Consider the following 11,451-nt stretch of genomic DNA (forward strand, 5'->3'; position numbering starts at 1 on the left):
CATTTGTCCATACCCTAAAAACAGGTAAACTCTGTTAAAAGAATACAGTTCATTTGTCCATACCCTAAAAACAGTCCAAGAACCCCAGTGTGTTGATAAGTCCAATGTGAGTGTCCACCAGTGTATATACAATCCACAGAAAGTGTAATCCAAAGTTTGCAGGTGGTGAATGGAAAGGTGAGCTCTAAAATTAGCAACTCCTCAATCCAACAGTTTGGTGACTGTCCTTTGTTTGTCATGCTGCTCTCTTATACAGTTGTACTTCCTGCTTCCTGTCATGTGTCTAGTCACATGACAGGCCAACCATCCATTTATTAAAGACACATACACTTAAAATGTTAAGAGTAATAAAATGGCCTAAAAAACATGTAAAACACTTAAAACTCTATAATACATGTAAATGATTGTAATAAATAGAGCGGTAAAACACGCCTTTCTAAAAGCCAGCATATTATATAAATAGTGAAGAAAAGGCAAAAGCTTACAGCACCTGGTTTTCCCAGGCGGTCTCCCATCCAAGTACTAACCAGGCCCGACGCTGCTTAGCTTCCGAGATCAGACGAGATCGGGCGCTCACAGCGCGGTATGGCCATAAGCAAGGGCTGCTCCAAAAAGTGGGCTATTTAAAGATCAGCCTCAGTAAAAGCCAGCATATTATATAAATAGTGAAGAAAAGGCAAAAGCTTACAGCACCTGGTATTCCCAGGCGGTCTCCCATCCAAGTACTAACCAGGCCCGACGCTGCTTAGCTTCCGAGATCAGACGAGATCGGGCGCTCTCAGCGCGGTATGGCCATAAGCGAGGGCTGCTCCAAAAAGTGGGCTATTTAAAGATCAGCCTCCGTAAAAGCCAGCATATTATATAAATAGTGAAGAAAAGGCAAAAGCTTACAGCACCTGGTATTCCCAGGCGGTCTCCCATAAAAGTGTAACAATCGGCCTTATCAGCCGAGTTACAAGACTAAAATGGGGTCAGATTTAACTGTGAGAGATGACTAGTGGTTAAAAGAATGAGACATAAAAGAAAATTGGTTTAAATAGATTTGGTGTATTTACAAGGTTCACATAAAAGACTTTAAAACAACACGATAAAACTAGGTAAACTCTGTTAAAAGAATACAGTTCATTTGTCCATACCCTAAAAACAGGTAAACTCTGTTAAAAGAATACAGTTCATTTGTCCATACCCTAAAAACAGTCCAAGAACCCCAGTGTGTTGATAAGTCCAATGTGAGTGTCCACCAGTGTATATACAATCCACAGAAAGTGTAATCCAAAGTTTGCAGGTGGTGAATGGAAAGGTGAGCTCTAAAATTAGCAACTCCTCAATCCAACAGTTTGGTGACTGTCCTTTGTTTGTCATGCTGCTCTCTTATACAGTTGTACTTCCTGCTTCCTGTCATGTGTCTAGTCACATGACAGGCCAACCATCCATTTATTAAAGACACATACACTTAAAATGTTAAGAGTAATAAAATGGCCTAAAAAACATGTAAAACACTTAAAACTCTATAATACATGTAAATGATTGTAATAAATAGAGCGGTAAAACACGCCTTTCTAAAAGCCAGCATATTATATAAATAGTGAAGAAAAGGCAAAAGCTTACAGCACCTGGTTTTCCCAGGCGGTCTCCCATCCAAGTACTAACCAGGCCCGACGCTGCTTAGCTTCCGAGATCAGACGAGATCGGGCGCTCACAGCGCGGTATGGCCATAAGCAAGGGCTGCTCCAAAAAGTGGGCTATTTAAAGATCAGCCTCAGTAAAAGCCAGCATATTATATAAATAGTGAAGAAAAGGCAAAAGCTTACAGCACCTGGTATTCCCAGGCGGTCTCCCATCCAAGTACTAACCAGGCCCGACGCTGCTTAGCTTCCGAGATCAGACGAGATCGAGCGCTCTCAGCGCGGTATGGCCATAAGCGAGGGCTGCTCCAAAAAGTGGGCTATTTAAAGATCAGCCTCCGTAAAAGCCAGCATATTATATAAATAGTGAAGAAAAGGCAAAAGCTTACAGCACCTGGTATTCCCAGGCGGTCTCCCATAAAAGTGTAACAATCGGCCTTATCAGCCGAGTTACAAGACTAAAATGGGGTCAGATTTAACTGTGAGAGATGACTAGTGGTTAAAAGAATGAGACATAAAAGAAAATTGGTTTAAATAGATTTGGTGTATTTACAAGGTTCACATAAAAGACTTTAAAACAACACGATAAAACTAGGTAAACTCTGTTAAAAGAATACAGTTCATTTGTCCATACCCTAAAAACAGGTAAACTCTGTTAAAAGAATACAGTTCATTTGTCCATACCCTAAAAACAGTCCAAGAACCCCAGTGTGTTGATAAGTCCAATGTGAGTGTCCACCAGTGTATATACAATCCACAGAAAGTGTAATCCAAAGTTTGCAGGTGGTGAATGGAAAGGTGAGCTCTAAAATTAGCAACTCCTCAATCCAACAGTTTGGTGACTGTCCTTTGTTTGTCATGCTGCTCTCTTATACAGTTGTACTTCCTGCTTCCTGTCATGTGTCTAGTCACATGACAGGCCAACCATCCATTTATTAAAGACACATACACTTAAAATGTTAAGAGTAATAAAATGGCCTAAAAAACATGTAAAACACTTAAAACTCTATAATACATTTAAATGATTGTAATAAATAGAGCGGTAAAACACGTCTTTCTAAAAGCCAGCATATTATATAAATAGTGAAGAAAAGGCAAAAGCTTACAGCACCTGGTATTCCCAGGCGGTCTCCCATCCAAGTACTAACCAGGCCCGACGCTGCTTAGCTTCCGAGATCAGACGAGATCGGGCGCTCTCAGCGCGGTATGGCCATAAGCAAGGGCTGCTCCAAAAAGTGGGCTATTTAAAGATCAGCCTCCGTAAAAGCCAGCATATTATATAAATAGTGAAGAAAAGGCAAAAGCTTACAGCACCTGGTATTCCCAGGCGGTCTCCCATCCAAGTACTAACCAGGCCCTACGCTGCTTAGCTTCCGAGATCAGACGAGATCGAGCGCTCTCAGCGCGGTATGGCCATAAGCGAGGGCTGCTCCAAAAAGTGGGCTATTTAAAGATCAGCCTCCGTAAAAGCCAGCATATTATATAAATAGTGAAGAAAAGGCAAAAGCTTACAGCACCTGGTATTCCCAGGCGGTCTCCCATAAAAGTGTAACAATCGGCCTTATCAGCCGAGTTACAAGACTAAAATGGGGTCAGATTTAACTGTGAGAGATGACTAGTGGTTAAAAGAATGAGACATAAAAGAAAATTGGTTTAAATAGATTTGGTGTATTTACAAGGTTCACATAAAAGACTTTAAAACAACACGATAAAACTAGGTAAACTCTGTTAAAAGAATACAGTTCATTTGTCCATACCCTAAAAACAGGTAAACTCTGTTAAAAGAATACAGTTCATTTGTCCATACCCTAAAAACAGTCCAAGAACCCCAGTGTGTTGATAAGTCCAATGTGAGTGTCCACCAGTGTATATACAATCCACAGAAAGTGTAATCCAAAGTTTGCAGGTGGTGAATGGAAAGGTGAGCTCTAAAATTAGCAACTCCTCAATCCAACAGTTTGGTGACTGTCCTTTGTTTGTCATGCTGCTCTCTTATACAGTTGTACTTCCTGCTTCCTGTCATGTGTCTAGTCACATGACAGGCCAACCATCCATTTATTAAAGACACATACACTTAAAATGTTAAGAGTAATAAAATGGCCTAAAAAACATGTAAAACACTTAAAACTCTATAATACATGTAAATGATTGTAATAAATAGAGCGGTAAAACACGTCTTTCTAAAAGCCAGCATATTATATAAATAGTGAAGAAAAGGCAAAAGCTTACAGCACCTGGTATTCCCAGGCGGTCTCCCATCCAAGTACTAACCAGGCCCGACGCTGCTTAGCTTCCGAGATCAGACGAGATCGGGCGCTCTCAGCGCGGTATGGCCATAAGCGAGGGCTGCTCCAAAAAGTGGGCTATTTAAAGATCAGCCTCCGTAAAAGCCAGCATATTATATAAATAGTGAAGAAAAGGCAAAAGCTTACAGCACCTGGTATTCCCAGGCGGTCTCCCATCCAAGTACTAACCAGGCCCGACGCTGCTTAGCTTCCGAGATCAGACGAGATCGGGCGCTCTCAGCGCGGTATGGCCATAAGCGAGGGCTGCTCCAAAAAGTGGGCTATTTAAAGATCAGCCTCCGTAAAAGCCAGCATATTATATAAATAGTGAAGAAAAGGCAAAAGCTTACAGCACCTGGTATTCCCAGGCGGTCTCCCATAAAAGTGTAACAATCGGCCTTATCAGCCGAGTTACAAGACTAAAATGGGGTCAGATTTAACTGTGAGAGATGACTAGTGGTTAAAAGAATGAGACATAAAAGAAAATTGGTTTAAATAGATTTGGTGTATTTACAAGGTTCACATAAAAGACTTTAAAACAACACGATAAAACTAGGTAAACTCTGTTAAAAGAATACAGTTCATTTGTCCATACCCTAAAAACAGGTAAACTCTGTTAAAAGAATACAGTTCATTTGTCCATACCCTAAAAACAGTCCAAGAACCCCAGTGTGTTGATAAGTCCAATGTGAGTGTCCACCAGTGTATATACAATCCACAGAAAGTGTAATCCAAAGTTTGCAGGTGGTGAATGGAAAGGTGAGCTCTAAAATTAGCAACTCCTCAATCCAACAGTTTGGTGACTGTCCTTTGTTTGTCATGCTGCTCTCTTATACAGTTGTACTTCCTGCTTCCTGTCATGTGTCTAGTCACATGACAGGCCAACCATCCATTTATTAAAGACACATACACTTAAAATGTTAAGAGTAATAAAATGGCCTAAAAAACATGTAAAACACTTAAAACTCTATAATACATGTAAATGATTGTAATAAATAGAGCGGTAAAACACGTCTTTCTAAAAGCCAGCATATTATATAAATAGTGAAGAAAAGGCAAAAGCTTACAGCACCTGGTATTCCCAGGCGGTCTCCCATCCAAGTACTAACCAGGCCCGACGCTGCTTAGCTTCCGAGATCAGACGAGATCGGGCGCTCTCAGCGCGGTATGGCCATAAGCGAGGGCTGCTCCAAAAAGTGGGCTATTTAAAGATCAGCCTCCGTAAAAGCCAGCATATTATATAAATAGTGAAGAAAAGGCAAAAGCTTACAGCACCTGGTATTCCCAGGCGGTCTCCCATCCAAGTACTAACCAGGCCCGACGCTGCTTAGCTTCCGAGATCAGACGAGATCGGGCGCTCTCAGCGCGGTATGGCCATAAGCGAGGGCTGCTCCAAAAAGTGGGCTATTTAAAGATCAGCCTCCGTAAAAGCCAGCATATTATATAAATAGTGAAGAAAAGGCAAAAGCTTACAGCACCTGGTATTCCCAGGCGGTCTCCCATAAAAGTGTAACAATCGGCCTTATCAGCCGAGTTACAAGACTAAAATGGGGTCAGATTTAACTGTGAGAGATGACTAGTGGTTAAAAGAATGAGACATAAAAGAAAATTGGTTTAAATAGATTTGGTGTATTTACAAGGTTCACATAAAAGACTTTAAAACAACACGATAAAACTAGGTAAACTCTGTTAAAAGAATACAGTTCATTTGTCCATACCCTAAAAACAGGTAAACTCTGTTAAAAGAATACAGTTCATTTGTCCATACCCTAAAAACAGTCCAAGAACCCCAGTGTGTTGATAAGTCCAATGTGAGTGTCCACCAGTGTATATACAATCCACAGAAAGTGTAATCCAAAGTTTGCAGGTGGTGAATGGAAAGGTGAGCTCTAAAATTAGCAACTCCTCAATCCAACAGTTTGGTGACTGTCCTTTGTTTGTCATGCTGCTCTCTTATACAGTTGTACTTCCTGCTTCCTGTCATGTGTCTAGTCACATGACAGGCCAACCATCCATTTATTAAAGACACATACACTTAAAATGTTAAGAGTAATAAAATGGCCTAAAAAACATGTAAAACACTTAAAACTCTATAATACATTTAAATGATTGTAATAAATAGAGCGGTAAAACACGTCTTTCTAAAAGCCAGCATATTATATAAATAGTGAAGAAAAGGCAAAAGCTTACAGCACCTGGTATTCCCAGGCGGTCTCCCATCCAAGTACTAACCAGGCCCGACGCTGCTTAGCTTCCGAGATCAGACGAGATCGGGCGCTCTCAGCGCGGTATGGCCATAAGTGAGGGCTGCTCCAAAAAGTGGGCTATTTAAAGATCAGCCTCCGTAAAAGCCAGCATATTATATAAATAGTGAAGAAAAGGCAAAAGCTTACAGCACCTGGTATTCCCAGGCGGTCTCCCATCCAAGTACTAACCAGGCCCGACGCTGCTTAGCTTCCGAGATCAGACGAGATCGGGCGCTCTTTTTTTTTTTTTTTTTTTTTATTAAGAAATTCCAAACATTAAAATACAAATAAGATTAAAAGTTTTCCTTTAAACAAAACATTTTCATATCACATTCTCTATATATACATTCAGGAATTTCAGAAATCTCTTTCAAATTCTGGCAGTTTCCACATCAAATCTTTTAAGACAGAACAAACGTGTGGAGTAAAAACATGATAAAAAGCATCTAAATTATTTTCACAATTAAAATGCAGATACAGTCTTCCCATGTACACTTCAGTTTTCCTTTTAAACAGTTTCCAAACATCCAACACAGTTTTTTCTTTTTTAGCCACAGTTCTTCTTTCCCATATTGCACTTTTCATCAACATTATCCACAGATTTATAAACTTTTTGTTATTACACTTCTTTTCCCACCCCAACATCACCACTCTGTTCCAGCCAATTACATTTTCATCCCATTCCACAGTCAAATCCCTAATTACACATTTACATTTGTTTAAAAAGGCCTCCAATTCTTTACAATATAAAAACATATGTAAAATCCCCTCCTCTTTCTCCTGGCAAACTTTACACATTGCGTTTTGTTCCATCCCTATTTTCTTTAAAATAATTTCAGTAAAAACCACCTTATGTCTTATAAAATACTCCAAACATTCCAATTTTGTCTCCACACATCTTCCTCTCATGTTTCTCCATATAAAATCTACTTTTAAGTCGCTGAATTTTTGCACCCAGTACTTATTTACAATCGGCTCTTTAAAAACACCATCTCTAAAAACACAATAAAACATTTTTACAGTACATTCTTTAAAATCAAACAATTTCTCCCCCAATTTCACATATATTTTCTCTGTTTGCACTTCTTCCATACTCTCAATCCTTTTAATCCAGTCTTTTGGTATTGCATTTTTTATGGTTTCATAATTGTTTGTTATTTCTTTTTCAGTATATTCTTCTTTTGCCATTTCCATTGTGTCCTCAATGTATTGTGTTGGTAAAAACCCCTCTTTGAACTCATATAAAATATCTCTCAACCTGGTTATCCCCACTCCCATCCATTTCTTAAAAAATATTTCTTTCTCTTGTTTTAAAATGTTGTTATTTAAGAACAGAGGTTGATTTAAAATGTTTTCTCTCCCGTGTGGATTGTACTCAATGTTTGCTAAAAACTTCCCCCAGGCACTTAAAATTTCTCTGTAAAACTCTGGTAAACCTTCTGTCATCCAATTTTTTGTTTTCATCCATAAAATTCCATCCCCCATGTTAAAATCACCACATTTGTTTAAAAAGTATTTCATTGTTTTCTTCCACTCACTTTTGTTATCCTCTTGCAGGTATTTTTTCACTATTTTCACCCTTAAAGCATTTTTTCTCTGTTCTACATCCATCAGTCCTAAGCCACCCCTCTCTACCGCCCCTAATATTGTATTATATGCAATTCTTGCTGGCTTTCCCTCCCATAAAAAGTCAAGAAAAGATTTCTTCAACCTCTGTTCCGTCCATAAAGGTATTTCAGATACATATAAAACATACCACAGCTTAGAAATCATTAAAACATTCAATATTAAAACCTTCCCCTTCAAATTTAAAGTTCTTAATTTCCAAAAATTTAATCTTCTCTCTATATTTGTTATTATTTCTTCCCACATGTCATCTCTTACTTTCTTCTCATTCTTCCCCATTAAAACTCCTAAAATCCTCATTTCTTCCACTTCCTTGAAATTAAAACATTCCATTAAATCCCCAGCTTTACCAAATCTCATGTATACAGTTTTGTCTTCATTTATTTTACTTCCAGACCCTCTACAGTATTCATTTACAACCTTCATAACTTCTTGCACGCTCTCTTTCCCTTTTACAATTATTGTTGTGTCATCAGCATATTGAAAAACTTTTCCCTCTGTCTTATTTTCTTCTATTTCTATCCCTATTATTCCTTCTTTCTGTCTAATAAGCAATCCTAATGGTTCCGATACAAGTGAATATAATAATGCTGAAAGTGGACAACCCTGTCTAATTGATCGAGTGATTTTAAAACATTCTGTTAAAAACCCATTGCATTTTATTCTTGTTAGAGCACCCCTATATAAAATCTCAATCCATTTAATAAAATTTTCCCCAAAACCAAAAACCCTTAAAACCTCAAATAAATACCCGTGTTCCACCCTATCGAAAGCTTTCTCAAAATCTAGACTAATTACATATCCCTCTTCATTTTTTTCTTTCATATACCATATTTCATCTCTTATACTCATCGTTATATCTGCTATGTCCCTTCCTTTTACACCGTATGCTTGATTTGTTTTAATTATGCTTGGCAATACTTCCTTTAATCTATTCGCTAAAACTTTTGCTAAAATCTTAAGATCCGTGTTCAACATTGTAATTGGTCTGTAGTTTTTTAAATCAGTTTTTTCTCCTTTCCTTTTATATATCAGTTTCATTAACCCCATGCTTGTTCTTTCATTAATACCTTCTTTTTCAAAAATTTCTTTAAAAACCTCATTTAAAACCTTTATTAAAACTCCTTTAAAACATAAATAAAATTCAGTTCCCAAACCATCTATACCTGGACTTTTCTTTTTATTCAGTTGATTTATTGCTCTTTCAATCTCTTCTTCCCTAATTTCTTGGTCACATTCTTTTTTATCCTCATCACTTACTCTTGCTTTTATCTGATTCAACAGTTTCTTTGTCTTTTCCTCTTCCACACCCCTTGAGCTAAACAGATCTTCATAAAAAGTTTGTATTTCTTTTAAGACCTTTTCATTCCCTTCCACAATTTCCCCTTTCACCCCTTTTATTTCTTTTATCATCTGGGCTTGCTCTCTCTTTTTCTCCAGGTCAAAAAAAAACTTGGTACATTTTTCTCCCTCCACCACATATTTGGCTTTGCTTCTTAGCCTCGCCCCCTCATACTTTTTTTCTTCTATTTCTTTCAGTTTTTCTTCCATTTCCCTGATCTTTTGTATGTCTTTATTTTCTCTGTTCAATTCCATTCCTAACATTTCTTGTATTTCTTTTTCTTTGTATCTCTTGCATTTCTGTATTAAATTGCAATATTTCATTGAAAATTTTTTGATTAGAAATTTTACATTCTCCCACCATATTCTCTTATCCTCTTCATACATTCCATTTTTCGTTTCTTTTGCTATAATTTCCTTAACCTTTGAAACATAATCTTCATTCTTTAAAACCTGTGTATTTAAAATCCATACTCCCGGCCCCCTTTGCATTTTACTCCCGTCCACCATAAAAAATAAAAACTTGTGATCGCTAAAACTTGTTTCTTCATACTTAATCTTCTCAATAAAATTCTCCACATTTCTCGTACATAAAATAAAGTCTATTCTGGTTTGGCATAAAAAATGTCCCACTATTTGTCTTCTTGAAAATTCTTTTTTCTTTTCATTTCTTTCTCTCCAAACATCTGTCATATTATTTTCTTGCATTAAAGCTTTTAATTCTTTTCTCCCTCTGTCAGTTTTAAAAACCATTCCTTCTGCCATGTCTTGTTTACTAAAAACTGTGTTAAAATCACCCATCATTATTATATCTCTATGTTTCTTAAGAACATTTCTTAAAACATTAAAGAACTCTTTCTTTGCCTTCTCCTCCCCCGGTGCATGTACATTTACTAAAATCAAATCTCTTTCTTCATATTTTGTTTTGACTACCATACATTTCCCCACGTTGTCCTTAAATATAATTGTGCTTACTTTAAAAATATCTTCCTTCATTAAAAATGCCACTCCTCTCCCCAGCCTTCCATCTCCATTATTATATAAAACACCTCCATCCCATCTTTTTTTAAAATCATTCATTAAATCATCCCTCCAGTTTGTTTCCTGTAGTGCAATGATGTCTTCTCTCTTGCATTTTTCTTTAACTTTTTCAAATTTTTTAAAATCTAACAGCCCTCTTGCATTAAAAGTCACACAATTTAAAACCATTAAAAAAAGTGGTAAACATTTAAAAACCATCTTCTCAGTCCTCCTCCAAACCCATCAGTACTTCATATCGGTTCAAACATTTTACTCGTCCCTTTTTCATAATTGTTTTTCTTGCAACTTCCACATTTGGTGTTACCTTTAATGTCCGTCTTCTTGTTGGTTTCTCCACTCTGTCCTTTCCCATGTCCTCCATGTTTTCCTCTTCTTCACTGTCTGTTTCTTTGTTTTGCTTCTTTTCCACTTGTCTCTCTTTATCCACCTCATCCAGAAAATCTTTAAAAGTTGAAGTTATTTCCATTGGTGTCCATGTTAAAGTTCCTTGTAGTGTTTGTTGCTTGCTATTTTCCTCCTTTTGCTCGCCTTCTCTGTCCTTCTCGTTGTTTGTTTCTTTTTCCATTTCATGTTGCTGCAAACTCTCTGTTGCATTCTCTTTTTCAATATTTCCGTCATGCTTGCTGTTTCTTTCATGCATTTGCCCATCCACCTGGATTTCTGTACCTCCCTCCTCTTCCCCAAACCAACACTCACATCTGTCTAAGATCTTTCGGCATTCCGGGCACTTAACCGCAGTACAGTCCCGTGCGAAGTGCCCCCTCTCCTCACATTTGTGGCATTTAAAATCAGGGCAATCTTTCATTAGATGTTCCGGGCTCATGCACAACCGACAGGTCTTCACCTGGTGGCTATGCATCACCCGGAAATATTGCGGCCCTTCAGCTGTTTCCAGCTTTGTGCTGTAAGGGAGGGAGACAACTTCTCTTGGGAACCTCACTCTAACAAACCTTGTACCATCCTCAATGTTAGTGCCCGGATACAGCCTTCGTTTCATTTTTGACACGGGTAGAACACCCCATCCATTCAATTTTCCTAAAATTTCTTCATCATCCAAGTAGACAGGCAAATGCATGAAAGAAACAACATAGTCTCTGTTTTGAAGTTTTTTTACCTCACATACTGTCCCTTTTATTTTCAGTCCATCCATCAAAGCGTCACACATTTCTTCTTTTTCCAGAGTCAGTTCATATTCTTTGCTTTGTCTTGGTCGCACCGCTAAAATTTTTCCTCCTCCGATCTGTTCAGCCACAGCTTTGATAACGTCCACCCCTTTTGCGTCATTTG

The 11,451-nt window shown here is 37.9% G+C and overlaps 11 non-coding genes across 11 annotated transcripts; all 11 read right to left on the bottom strand.

The window, feature by feature from the left end:
• Positions 1-478: 478 nt before the first annotated feature.
• Positions 479-597, bottom strand: LOC141304046 (5S ribosomal RNA). Its single transcript, XR_012344012.1, has one exon. It is a non-coding gene; the product is annotated as a 5S ribosomal RNA (ribosomal RNA).
• An 84-nt stretch (positions 598-681) lies between these two features.
• On the bottom strand, positions 682-800 carry LOC141303050 (5S ribosomal RNA). The gene has a single exon (XR_012343034.1). It is a non-coding gene; the product is annotated as a 5S ribosomal RNA (ribosomal RNA).
• Positions 801-1,601: 801 nt separating this feature from the next.
• LOC141304047 (5S ribosomal RNA) lies at positions 1,602-1,720 on the bottom strand. Its single transcript, XR_012344013.1, has one exon. It is a non-coding gene; the product is annotated as a 5S ribosomal RNA (ribosomal RNA).
• An 84-nt stretch (positions 1,721-1,804) lies between these two features.
• LOC141304077 (5S ribosomal RNA) lies at positions 1,805-1,923 on the bottom strand. The gene has a single exon (XR_012344043.1). It is a non-coding gene; the product is annotated as a 5S ribosomal RNA (ribosomal RNA).
• An 801-nt stretch (positions 1,924-2,724) lies between these two features.
• On the bottom strand, positions 2,725-2,843 carry LOC141303063 (5S ribosomal RNA). The gene has a single exon (XR_012343046.1). It is a non-coding gene; the product is annotated as a 5S ribosomal RNA (ribosomal RNA).
• Positions 2,844-2,927: 84 nt separating this feature from the next.
• Positions 2,928-3,046, bottom strand: LOC141304051 (5S ribosomal RNA). The gene has a single exon (XR_012344018.1). It is a non-coding gene; the product is annotated as a 5S ribosomal RNA (ribosomal RNA).
• Positions 3,047-3,847: 801 nt separating this feature from the next.
• On the bottom strand, positions 3,848-3,966 carry LOC141303075 (5S ribosomal RNA). The gene has a single exon (XR_012343058.1). It is a non-coding gene; the product is annotated as a 5S ribosomal RNA (ribosomal RNA).
• An 84-nt stretch (positions 3,967-4,050) lies between these two features.
• On the bottom strand, positions 4,051-4,169 carry LOC141303088 (5S ribosomal RNA). The gene has a single exon (XR_012343072.1). It is a non-coding gene; the product is annotated as a 5S ribosomal RNA (ribosomal RNA).
• Positions 4,170-4,970: 801 nt separating this feature from the next.
• On the bottom strand, positions 4,971-5,089 carry LOC141303100 (5S ribosomal RNA). The gene has a single exon (XR_012343084.1). It is a non-coding gene; the product is annotated as a 5S ribosomal RNA (ribosomal RNA).
• Positions 5,090-5,173: 84 nt separating this feature from the next.
• On the bottom strand, positions 5,174-5,292 carry LOC141303112 (5S ribosomal RNA). Its single transcript, XR_012343096.1, has one exon. It is a non-coding gene; the product is annotated as a 5S ribosomal RNA (ribosomal RNA).
• An 801-nt stretch (positions 5,293-6,093) lies between these two features.
• On the bottom strand, positions 6,094-6,212 carry LOC141303042 (5S ribosomal RNA). Its single transcript, XR_012343027.1, has one exon. It is a non-coding gene; the product is annotated as a 5S ribosomal RNA (ribosomal RNA).
• Positions 6,213-11,451: the final 5,239 nt, after the last annotated feature.

The sequence above is a fragment of the Garra rufa genome, unplaced genomic scaffold, assembly GCF_049309525.1.
Source record: "Garra rufa unplaced genomic scaffold, GarRuf1.0 hap1_unplaced_001, whole genome shotgun sequence".
Taxonomy (NCBI): domain Eukaryota; kingdom Metazoa; phylum Chordata; class Actinopteri; order Cypriniformes; family Cyprinidae; genus Garra; species Garra rufa.